At 48.1% G+C, this 12,382-nt stretch overlaps 1 protein-coding gene across 1 annotated transcript in view; it reads left to right on the forward strand.

Moving 5' to 3' along the window:
- CTNNBL1 (catenin beta like 1) overlaps positions 1–12,382 on the forward strand; it is a 477,418-nt gene that overhangs the window by 122,135 nt on the left and 342,901 nt on the right. The window lies entirely within an intron of this gene.

The following is a 12,382-nucleotide window of genomic DNA, read 5'->3' on the forward strand; positions in this document are numbered from 1 at the left end:
ATGTTATTGTGGTCCTCAGAGTGCGCTTATTTGCCAAAATAAACTGTGTGTGGGATTTGATGTCACTGGTTTCCCGAGTTCTCAATGTATTTACTATCGTCTAGCTAGCTTTCATATGATGTATTGACACTGTAAAAATCATTGATTTGAATTTGGACTGAAGTATTTTTCTTATAGAAACCTGCCTATTCATGTACTGAAACCTTGCATGCCTAGAGGGAATTGTGATGAATTATTAAAAAGATTTTTCACAGACGCTAAGCATAGAACTGGAAGAGAAGGATTGTGAGCATTAAAAGCTTCCTTAATAGTTGTGGGGCAATCATTAAGATGAAATGGTAGGTAGGTGGCTGGGAGATACAGGGTGATATTTCAGGTGCTTTTGACTGAAAACGTTACTTTCCTTAAGACAGCTCCAAAACACACTATGAAGTGCCACGGGTAGCATTACATCACAGGTAATTAGGCAGTTCTCTGCTGTCTTTGTTGTGTGTCTTATTCTCTGGGATTTGAGGATATGACTTTTAAAGTCAATGTTAACAGTGCATACTTAGAAGAATGTAGCATAATGGGAAATCTCTGAAGGTAAGTTTCAATAATCACAGTTCATGGAAATGTATTTTGTTCGAGGTCGTCCTAATTGATATTTATTGGTGTATCACATGTAGTAGTGAGGCAAACACAAAAAGATAAAGATGATGGACGTAGTGCTGAAACTTTTCAGACACCCCCCTCCCCCCCAGTCACTATTAGATCTAGGTTTAATCCATCATCATTCCCTTGCCCACCACACCACCCCAGTTCAGACCCAGCCATATGCAAATCAGTCTTGACCCTATTCCTCATGGGAACAGTCCAGCCCGAACTCCAAAGCCAGATATTCCCTGGACTGTAAACAAGCATCCTGGTACCAGTTTCTAGGTAACACCCCTCATCAGCCAGGCTAGCTTGAATCCAGTGGCAAAGTGAGCAAGGGACCCACATCTTGGCATACCCTGCCAAATTAAAGCTAGCCTGGCTGATGAGGGGTAATACTCCGAAACCATTCCCAGGATGCATGTTTCTGGTCCAGTGAGGCCCCTGCCTGCCAGTTCGGCCTGGACTGTTCCCATGAGAAACAGGGTAAAGACTGATTTGCATATGGCTGGGTCCAAACTGGAGTGGCATAGTGAGCAAAATAATGATGGATTAAACCCAGATCTGAGACTGTGGTTTAGTGGTTGGAAAGTTTCAGCACTTTGTCCATCATCTTGTTGTGTTTGCTATGTTCTCCCTAAGTGGCCAAGGGTATGCCCAGATGTGTGTCCCTTACTCGCTGTGCCACTGGATTCAAACTAGCCTGGCTGATGAGGGGTAATACCCCGAAACGGCTTCCAGGATGCTTGTTTCCGGTCCAGGGAGGACCTAGCCTGGCAGTTCGGGCTGGACTGTTCCCATGAAAAACAGGGTCAAGACTGATTTGCATATGGCTGAGTCCAAGCTGGGATGGCATAGTGAGCAAAAGAACAATGGATTAAACCCAGATCTTTGACTAGGGGCGAGTGGTTGAAAAGGTTTAGCACACCACCCATTATATGTTGTTTCACACTTTTCTTTTCCAAGACTTCAGGTGAATGATATCATGTATACAATAAAAACAAACATATGCAATAGGTATTGGTGGTATTGGGGGTGGTGGTATTGGTATTGGTAGTGGTATTGGTGGTGGTATTGGTGGTTGTGGTAGTGGCATTGGTGGTAGCGGCATTGGCGGTGGTATTGGTGGTGGAGGTGGTGATATTGGTTGTGGTGGTAATATTGGTGGTGGTATAGGTGGGCGGTTGGTATTGGTGGTTTTGGTGGGGGTGGTGGGAGTGGTGGTATTGGTGATATTGGTGGTGGTATTGGTATTCGTGGTATTGGTGGTGGTGGTATTGGATTGTTGGTGGTATTGGTGGTGGTGCTATTTGGGGTGGTATTGGTGGTGGTATTGGTATTGGTGGTTGTAGTATTGGTGGTGGAGGTGGTATTGGTGGGGCTGGTGGTATTGGTATTGGTGGTAGTGGTATTGGCGGTGGTATTGGTGGTGGCGTGGTATTGGTGGTAGTGTTATTGGTGGTGGGGTTGTTGGTGGTGGTATTGGTGGTGTTGGTGGTATAAGTGGTGATGGTAGTGATATTGGTGGTGGTATTTGGTGGTATTGGCCGTGGTGTTGGTATTGGCGGAAGTGGTGGTATTGGTGGTGGCATTGGCGGAGGTGGTGGTATTGATGGTGGTGGTATTGGTGGTGTTGGTAATAAAACAGACTTTTGAAAACAACCAGTCAGGTGGCTTTAGTACAGATGTGCTGTTGTCAGCTTCAGCCATTAGCACAGGATTATGTGCTACCTGTAATTCACATGACTTAATTCGCTAATCATTTCTAAATCCATTTTACTTGGGGGCTTGAAACAATGCCGGGTTAAAGTGATTGAAAGCAGGCGCCCGTGTTACGTGGGTGGCCGTGCTGCTTAAAAAAAACAAGCGGTTTCAGCTGACGCAGTGCATGTCCGGCCTGCAATAAGAGACACTTCCTGAAATGGTGTGTGGTCTGAAGAGTAAGTAAATAGCGGTCTAGAGTATCCATGTCCCAAGTGTAGTGCAACCACGACAAATATAGTGAAGTCAATTAGTCCTCTGGTAGTAGGATCATATAAGATGTGTGAGAAAAGTGTGGTCTTTTGGAGGAGGGGAGGGGGGTGTTTAGGTTTTTATGCTCAACAGAAGATTCCGAATTTGTATGGAATCCTGAGTTGTTTTTTGATGATGAAATGCATAATATAAAAGCAGAGGTAGACTCTCCGAGGCATACCGCTAGGAAAACGTAAAGCATTCCCCTGGCTTCACTGCCAGCTCACAGCTGCAGATAGCATTGTTGCCTTAGCCAGCCATACTACCAGAATTAATCTCAGTGGCAAAATCGGCAGAGTCCGTGTTCCTCAAAGGTTACCTTCAAGCGTATGGGGTAGCCGGGAGCCATCGACTGTAGCCGGAACACCACCTGCTAAGATAAAACAATACCTACCATACTCCATCCTTACCCGCTCTTGGTGGGGGGGCCGGGGGGGGGGGAGTGGGGGATGACTGATTTAAAAAATACTTGGAAGAGAGACAGGAAAAACAGATGGGTGCTGTCTATTGTCATGGCTCGCGATACATTGAGGCAGAAACCACCCCCTGCAAAAATACAACTGGCAGAGTACAAGCAACATCACACAGAAGTATTAATAAAAGAAGTACGTGTTTTCCAACAAATGCAGGTAGTGGAGAGAGGCCAGATATGCACGACAACAAAAATATTTATTTGAGGTTCTGTTTGGTGGCCTGAAAAGAGAACTGTGAATGATCCCGAATTTAATTCTATGTACCGGTAAAAAACAAAAAGAAGAAAGGGCTATCACTTCACTAGACATTCCTGGAGCACAGCAGTGAGATTATCTGTAGCTGGACATCTCCAGAATGCACATTTTCATCCGCTGATCCGCCAGCAGCAAAAAACATTTTAAACTGCAGTTTCAATACTGAGAAGAATAGGTCTTCACACCTACAGTGAACATTCCACTTTTTTCCTGTGAATAATAGTCGGTACTTTTGGCCTTGAGCAAAAACGTATTTCTTTGGGAAAACCATTATTGTTAGTCCAGAGGAAATACAGTAAGTTGTCTGTTGGCTAATCCACACTCAGCAGCAAGCCATATTATAGGCGCCCTGCATCTTTGTAGTTCTCAAAACAAAGCTTCACATGTGAACTTTACAAGAGAGCCTCGGGGTCCAGTGGAATCTGCATTTAAGGAGTAGGCAGTACAGATTGACATAGTGAAGGATTGTGGAAAATTGCTAACATGACTATCGTGCCACCATCTTGAAAAGTTTTCACGAACGTTGCCCTTGAATGTACAAACCCTGCCGATCCCGTACCCTCCCCACCTCAGGCACAGCTGTGCACACAAGAACCCTCTTCACGACATTTGCCACCGAGCCGACCTGGGAAGGTGGCCCTGAACTGTTTCCCACACTCTGCCCCCAGGTACACACATCTGCCTTCGACAAACCGCTAAAAGCTATGAACAGGATCATCAAACACCCTTCCTGTGCGGACGTAACACCTCTTCCCTGGGAACAGCGGAATCTAGCCCTTTACGACCTGGGAATACGACGACATCAAACACGTGCTGCTTCCTCCATCCTATTTCAAAGACTCTTGTGTCCGGATATCAAAGGCGGAAGGGGCGGAGCTTTGGGTATAAGGGAGTGTACGCCACGGATTGAAGTGGCAGTCTCAGCAAATCAGTTTTGTGTATTCCAGGGGACTGTCCTAAGCAGAATAAAGCTGGTGTTCTAGTTTCAAGCCTGAAGTCCAGAGTCCATTTCTTTTCCTGGAAGAGGTGAATGTAGAGTTGGGCGTGCCCTGCGCCGCTGGCCCGTATCCTCACAGTAACAAGTGGGAAGTCTTCGGGGGGCAGTTCTACAGAATGGCGCACGAATAGGGACACCTCCAGAGGTCATAGGTCAAGCCCGGTGGTCGTGGACGGGTCCGGTGATCGACATCCAAGGGAGGCGCCCTACGTCAGCTTGTAGACCTGCGGACTTCGAAAACCGGTCCCCACCACCCGGTCTGGGCTAATTGACTACGACCCTGGCTGGGGTTGCTGTCAGACGGTCGGATTCCAGGAAAAGGACCGGGATCTACGGCTGAGACTACAACACCTTTAAATCGGTCAGGTAAGGGTGGGTCTTACAAACCCACCTAGATTTAATTTAGAGTTGCAACTAAATCGGTGTAAATCAGATAATTCGGGTAGTCTTCGGCCTTTGCAAAGTCCAAAGCCAGTAGTGATTGTTTTTTTTGGGGTTTTTTTTTTCGCTACTGATTATTCCGGGTAAATCGGATTTCGGATAAGAAAAATGCCTAGGCTCAGTAAGTTTAAGAAACTGTGTTGTTGTTGTTTTAGTTTAAAAGATAGGTTAGAAGAGAATCAACCGCTACCCCCTCTTGGTACACCTCTGTATGAGATGTATGTCAAGACGGGAATAACTCACATAAAATGGACGTCAATTTGGCGGAAGTGGACCAAAAAGGACCGCGAACGTCAATGGCCAGAATATGGATCCATTGATCAAAATATCCTAGAGTACCTGAGCAAGTGCTATTTTCAAATAGAGCACGTCAGGCTATGTTTGAATCTTTTCGAGCCTGGCAAAAAGAAGCTAATCAGCAGAAAAAGAAAGCCGAGAAGCATGCTCAACGGCACCAAAAGACATTAGATGAGGGCAAGAATAGGCAGAACAAGAGAGATACGAAAGAAGAAGAAATGATACGACAGGACAGGAAGTTTAGAACAAAAATGGAAGGATGCTAAATATCCAAAGAAAGGAACGAAGAAACAGAGAGTCAAGACCTCCTTATGAGGCAGTTATTGGAGGATAGGAAACCTCCCCCTTATAATCCCTCACCTATCTACCCCATGGAACGATCAACATAGTCGCTCGCAACAGCCAATTGCACCCCCACCCGAAACCCCGCATCAGCCTGCCACTGAAATTCAGCCCACTGCCTCCAGCTTAAGCCCAGTACACCAAGCTGTCCCACACCCGCCTCAGTCTCCCGTTCAGCATCAGCCCAATTCCATAAGCACAGTACAGCAAACCGCCACGCACGCGTTGAATCTATATTCACCATTAACAAGCACCCAGCTAGTTGAGGATCCCAGCACACATACACCCAACATGTCCACAGCAATAGGCCCAGCGGATGGATGGAAGGATCAGGCGCTGAGCGTGGCAAAAACCCTATTTTCCCCCAATATATATTTATTCCGGTCTCATCGGAAGCAGACAGAAGAGGAAAGGGTTATACTAGAACAAGGCCATAAATGGATGTCTGACACTAGCTATACATTCGATCAGATTTGGCAAACGATGAGGCAGTACGCTCCCGAACAACAGTTTATGGTATTCCTCAGCATGTGTACGGAGGTACAGGAAGACTGGGCGACATTCCTATCCCCACTGACATCCATTCTCTTACAAAAGATGAAGGAGGAGATAAAGACGGGTCATGTAGCGTCACACAAATTAGAACACTTCCTGTTGACACTCACGCAGTATATGAACGAGCTCATGACACGCATGACTGGAAACGAGCGATCACGAATGAACCCTATGCGAGAGGTACCCCCCTTCTTCCACCCAGGTACCCCGGCCATTGCTCCAGACCCAACTGCCAATCCCCCAATCCTCGGGCAACCAGAGATAGGTCCCCACATGGTCCGGCAATGGGTGCTCACGCCTTGGCCACGATCTGACATATTACAGTTTAAAGCAGCATTACCAGATCCGCGCAAAAACCCCACAGCCTATTACAAGGAATTAGAGCGGCAGCTTAACGCCTCCATCATGACCTACACGGACATAGTAATGTTCTTTGGTAGCGTAGTCCCGACAGACGTATGGGCAGAGATACACGGAACCGATCACGCAACACAATTAGAAGCCACATGGAAGGCTCTAGAACAGGCCGACCTAGATCGAAAGGTAGGAGATAAACCACCACAGATAATACTCGACTTACCAAAGAAAATAGTCGCCATGAATACTAAAACCTAAAAATATAATATGGGACAAACTGACGGCATGCAAACAGGGCAAAGACAAAAGCGTCTTGGACTTCTTTACCCGCTGCGAGCAGACCTTCACTGATTATAGCGGTCAAGACCCATCCACTGAAGGCGGCCTCCGCCTCTTTGTGGACAAATTTGTTGAAAACTTGTCACCCAATATATCCCTCCTCTTAAAGACGTCCGAAAGCTCCTGGCAGGCGGCTACAAAGAGCCGATTGCTCTTTATGGCTAACTACTACGAGCAGAGGATACACGAGAAACAGGAAAAGGAAGGAAAAAAAATGAAGGATCTGAAAACAAAAGTACTGCTCCAACAGGCTTATCCTGCACCCCAAGTAGCCCCGGTTCAGACCAATAGGCCTCACCCAATAAATAGACAAAGACCACCCTTGGAAGTGAACCAGTGTTCTTATTGCAAACAGGACGGCCACTGGTCTAAAGACTGCCCTGTTCTCGCTACCAACATAGCCGCTGGCATACCCAGACCACGTACATTCCGACCATTAGACACTCATCCAATACAGGGGCAAGGTAGAGGCAGAGGACAGGCAACACCACTTCAGCAACCCAAACGAGTATCCAATTATTTCGATAAACCAGCTGAAAGGACCCAAAACTATTATACGGAGGATTACGACCCCGAGGAGGGTGAAGGTTACTAGACAGCATAGGACAGCCAAGAGAGAAGAAATGGGCCAGTACAGATTCCAACCGACCAGGAGGGGCCTTACATTCGTATAGGCCTTCCCAATGGAAAGCAGGACAACTTCCTAGTAGACACTGGGGCAACAATAACTTCTGTCTCCACGCTCTGGTCCCTGGGGCACCCCTTTCAGGCATTACAAATGTTTCCGTAGGTTTTGCTGGTATCCCTGTAGCCAGCCCCGTTTCATTACCCATGCCCTTGCAGATAGGTCTGTACACTGCCCACGCTCCAGTCGTCCTCGCGTCTGGATGTGTGGAGAACCTGCTTGGCCTAGACTTGTTAAAAGCGTTACACGCTACCATACAGTGCTCTCCAGATGGCGTACAGGTGACTATGAGTGCCCCTGAGGTTGCAAAAGCCTCTTTTTCCTCCACGTGTCAATTACCGCCTGAATTGTCCTCAATCCCGGACGCCCTCTGTGCCCAGTCCGATACTGATATTGGATGCCTGGACATACCACCCTACCACGTACAGCTAAAGGAGAATGCCCACATGCCCCAGATTCCCCATTGTAAGATACCCGCAGATGGTCAGCATGCACTCATCCAGATAGTACACGATCTAATTAAAAAAGGGGTAGTAGAGAAAACAAGAGGAAATGTATGCAACAGCCCCCTTATACCGGTCAAGAAGAAAGGTCCAGCAGGTACTCCCCATGTCTACCGACTGATAATTGACCTTCGTGCCATCAATAAAATAGTTGTTCCCCAGTACCCTGTAGTGCCCGACATTACCACTTTACTAACCATGATTCCCCCTACTGCCACGCATTTCACCGTCATAGACCTCAAAAATGCATTTTTCTCCATCCCCATACACCCGGCCAGCCGTGATATATTTGGATTCACATTAGCTGGCAGAAGCTTCCGGTTCTGCCGAGCTCCACAGGGGTACACAGAAAGCCCTAGCATATACAGCCAAGCCCTGAAAAGTCAGTTGGACACCATGACCCTACCCCCCACTTCAGCACTCATACAGTACGTCGATGACCTACTTATCGCTTCCCCGTCCGAAAAAGAATGTCGCTAAAGCGCCACCATACTGCTCCTACATTTGCACAAGCACAAACATAAGGTTTCCCTCCCCAAATTGCAATACTGCCAACAAGAAGTTACATACCTCGGACACCTCCTATCAAAGGAAGGGAGACGACTCACGCCAGATAGGATACAGTTAGTCTTTAACATGAGCAGACCCCGTACACAGACAGCAGTCAGAGGCTTCATAGGTATCACGTCCTACTGCCGTCAGTGGATCCCAAATTACTCTCTCACGGTCAAGCCTTTGCTCGCACTAATCACAAAGGAAGTTCCCGACACTGTGCCATGGTCCTCTGAAAGTAAGCAGGCCTTCCAGACACTCAAACAAGACTTGTGTTCTGCACCTGTACTAGGTTCCCCCTGCTACACCAAACCCTTCTTCCTTTACACACATGAGCGAGACGGATGCGCATTGTCCGTACTGACCCAGCCTTATGCCGACAAACAGGGCCCTCGCGCCTACTTTTCAGCAACCCTAGACCCTGTTGCCCGAGGGCTCCCGAGTTGTTTAAAAGCCGCTGCTGCTACAGCTGTGTCAATACGACAAAGTGCCGGACTAGTAATGGGTCATACCCTCACTGTAATGGTACTGCACTCTGTTGAGGCCCTCTTGAACAAAACAAAGACCCAACACCTGACTAGTGCACGCTTGACCAGTTACGAACTCACACTCATGGCAACCCACATTACCATACAGAGATGCACCACACTTAACCCAGCCACCCTACTGCCTGCTACTGACGGACACCAGAATGATACTGATCCACATGACTGCCTTCTCCGAGCGGAGGAGGAAACGAAAGGACGAATTGACTTGACAGACCTACCCTTAAGTACGCCGGACGGCACACTCTATGTAGACGGGTCTTGCTTCAAGCTACCTGACGGGAAGACCACAGCAGCCTATGCAGTAACCACATTGCAGACAAAAGTAGAGACAGCTAGGATACCTCAGCAATCAGCACAGGCAGCCGAACTCATAGCACTCACCAGAGCCTGCGACCTCAGTGCTGACTTACGGGTGACTATTATCACTGACAGTCAGTATGCGTTCGGGGTGGCACATAACTTTGGCCGACTGTGGGCAAACAGGGGATTCCTCACATCCCATGGGACACGTATCCAACATGGTGTCTTGATAGACAATCTGCTCAACGCTCTGACCCGCCCCAAGCAACTGGCCATAGTGAAATGCAGTGCACACAAGCGGATCACAGACGACATAGGACGGGGGAATGCCTTCGCTGACCAGACAGTCAGGAAGACAGCACAGCAAACAGTAGACAGAATGTATGTGTCAGACCCGGCCACATGGGTTCCCGAGGGAGGGCTGGTCGAAGACTCAATAGACAGTGTAAGAGAAATACAGGCAGAAGCGACCGAGACAGAGAGAGAAGTATGGACTGACAAGACCGCCCAATTAGACGACAGGGGATGTTGGAGAGACCTCTCGGAGCATCAGAGATGGATGCTCCCAGACGCCTATGTCCTTCCAGTAGTATCAATGGTCCACGGACCTGCACATATCAGTGCAAAAGGAATATGCAGACTCCTAGCACCAACCTGGGCCAACGAAAACATTGCCAAGACAGCCACACACCTAGTGAAGACCTGTATGGTATGCCTCATGCACAATCCCGGCAAAGGCACTCCCACACCTCCTGGCAATTTCGCTCCTCCTTCCTTCCCATTCAAAGCCCTACAGATGGACTTCATTGAAATGGAAAGAGTGAACAACCTAAGATATGTGTTGGTAGTGATCTGCTCCTTTAGTAAGTGGGTAGAAGCATACCCTGCAAAAGACTGTACGGCCACCACGACAGCAAAAATCCTCCTGAAAGAATTCTTCCCGAGGTTTGGGTTACCCCGCCTGATATGGAGTGACAACGGAAGTCACTTCACAGGCCTGGTTATACAGAACGTTTGTACAGGTCTAGGCATCAGACAGAAATTCCACGCCGCAAATCATCCGCAATCCGCCGGATTGGTGGAAAAATACAATGGCACCCTCAAACTCAAAATATCTAAGATCTGTGCAAGCACCGGATTGTCATGGCCGGATGCACTACCACTAGCCTTGCTGTCCACCAGAACCACACCACACACACGGTCCGGACTCTCGCCACACGATGTGGTCTTCGGTAGACCCGCTAATGTGTGGGGAGTACCCAGACCAAAGAGGTTTTACCGAAATAGAATACCCAATGTTGATAGATTACCTGAAACAACTCACTGACAGTTTTCGGTCTATCCATGCACAGGTAAAGGACGCCCTTCCCCTGATTCCAGAAGGACCCAGCCACACCATACGGCGGGCGACTGGGTACTGACCCGGAACTTCCAGAGGAAGAAGAGCCTCGAGCCCCGCTGGAAAGAACCGCAGCAGGTGCTCCTGGCTACAAGGACCGCTGTCAAGGTCGAGGGTCGAAAGAATTGGATCCACGCAACCCATTGTAGGTGTGTACCTCTGCCTTTGCACCATGATCGATGGGTGAATAACGACTTGCCAGACCAAGACAACGAGACAGCTCCAAGATCCATACCCGTCAGTGACACACAACCAAAAGACACAGAGACAGAAAGAGAAACGGACAATACACTACTGGAGGCCATACCTCCTCACCCAAGAAACAAACAATTGTTTGACCACCCCAGGCAAAGAAAAATACAACTTAAGGCCAAGATAATAAAGTGGGACATACTACGTGTCGTCCTCTGACAAGTGTCTGACACCGCTGACCTGATCACTGAGACGATTGTACTCAGTCACGACTCAGATACAGGATGAACGGAAACAACGAAGCACAAGTAACAGAACAGTGAGAGAAGAAAAAGGAGAAGTACTGTAAAATGCTACATGGGAGGTTCACTGTATGTCTGGGCTTGCTACTGATCGTCTGTATGGCACTGACTATCATCGGATGGGTACTACATGACATTCTGCCAAAACCAGCACCCAAAGATCTGTCAGAACATGAGCATGCCACAATGCCACCACATGAGGGCCACAGACGACGAGAATATGTGAACAACACATTCCTCCAAATGTTGCACCAACACCAGCTCGTCATGAACGTTACCAACTGCTGGGTATGCGGCCTGATACCGCATTCCACCAAACGGGGAACGCCTTTCCTTCCCCTACCATTCTCAGAAAACAGGTTTGCATGGGCCCTCTACAACATATTCGCAGGTGCATATCTGAGCACTCCAATCCAGGCCCCTGACACTCCGTTTGGGCCTCAGAGAAGAACAATAATAAACGGAGTCATGGCAATGATGGACTATCTCAAAAACAATAACACCGGAACTCCAGACGAAAATGAAAAATATGAACGATGGAACTTGACCTACTATGTGGCTAGCTTCAAAGAAAGAGAACGCAACAGGAAGCCACCACCAGACGTCTGGGTGGTGCCACATAAAGGAAATCTATTCCTCCAAGGAAAAGGCGGAAACAGCAAAGCCCAACTGGGCACCAGCATATGCGACAACACATATGCTTTCTCTGAAGCCGCATCTCCGCCACTGTTGACAGCTCAAGGCACCTACTTTGTCTGCGGTGACAAAGCGCATACCTGGCTCCCAGCCAACTTCACAGGGGCTTGTTATATTGCCTTCCTCCTCCCACCAACATATACCGCCACCGCTACCCACCATCAGGTGGGATTCAAAACACGAAAGAAAAGAGACACTCTGAACTCCGAAAGCACTGCTGGCCAAATAGCAGGCGACTTCTTCAAGGGACTCATTCCTTTCTGGGGTTCGATGGTCAACATCCAAGAAGTCAGACACCTGTCTAGAGTGGTCGAAGCCACCATCAACGAAACAGCAGGAGCACTGAGCAATATCACAGTAGAGGTTCAAGCGGACCGCCTCATGATGCTTCAGTACCGCATGGTCCTAGACATCATCCTGGCAGATCGTGGTGGTGTATGCAACCTGATCGGGTCCAGCTGCTGTGTATATATTCCAGACACCGCGCCAACAGTGTACCA

Source organism: Lissotriton helveticus, chromosome 7 (assembly GCF_964261635.1).
Source record: "Lissotriton helveticus chromosome 7, aLisHel1.1, whole genome shotgun sequence".
NCBI classification, from domain to species: Eukaryota; Metazoa; Chordata; class Amphibia; order Caudata; family Salamandridae; genus Lissotriton; species Lissotriton helveticus.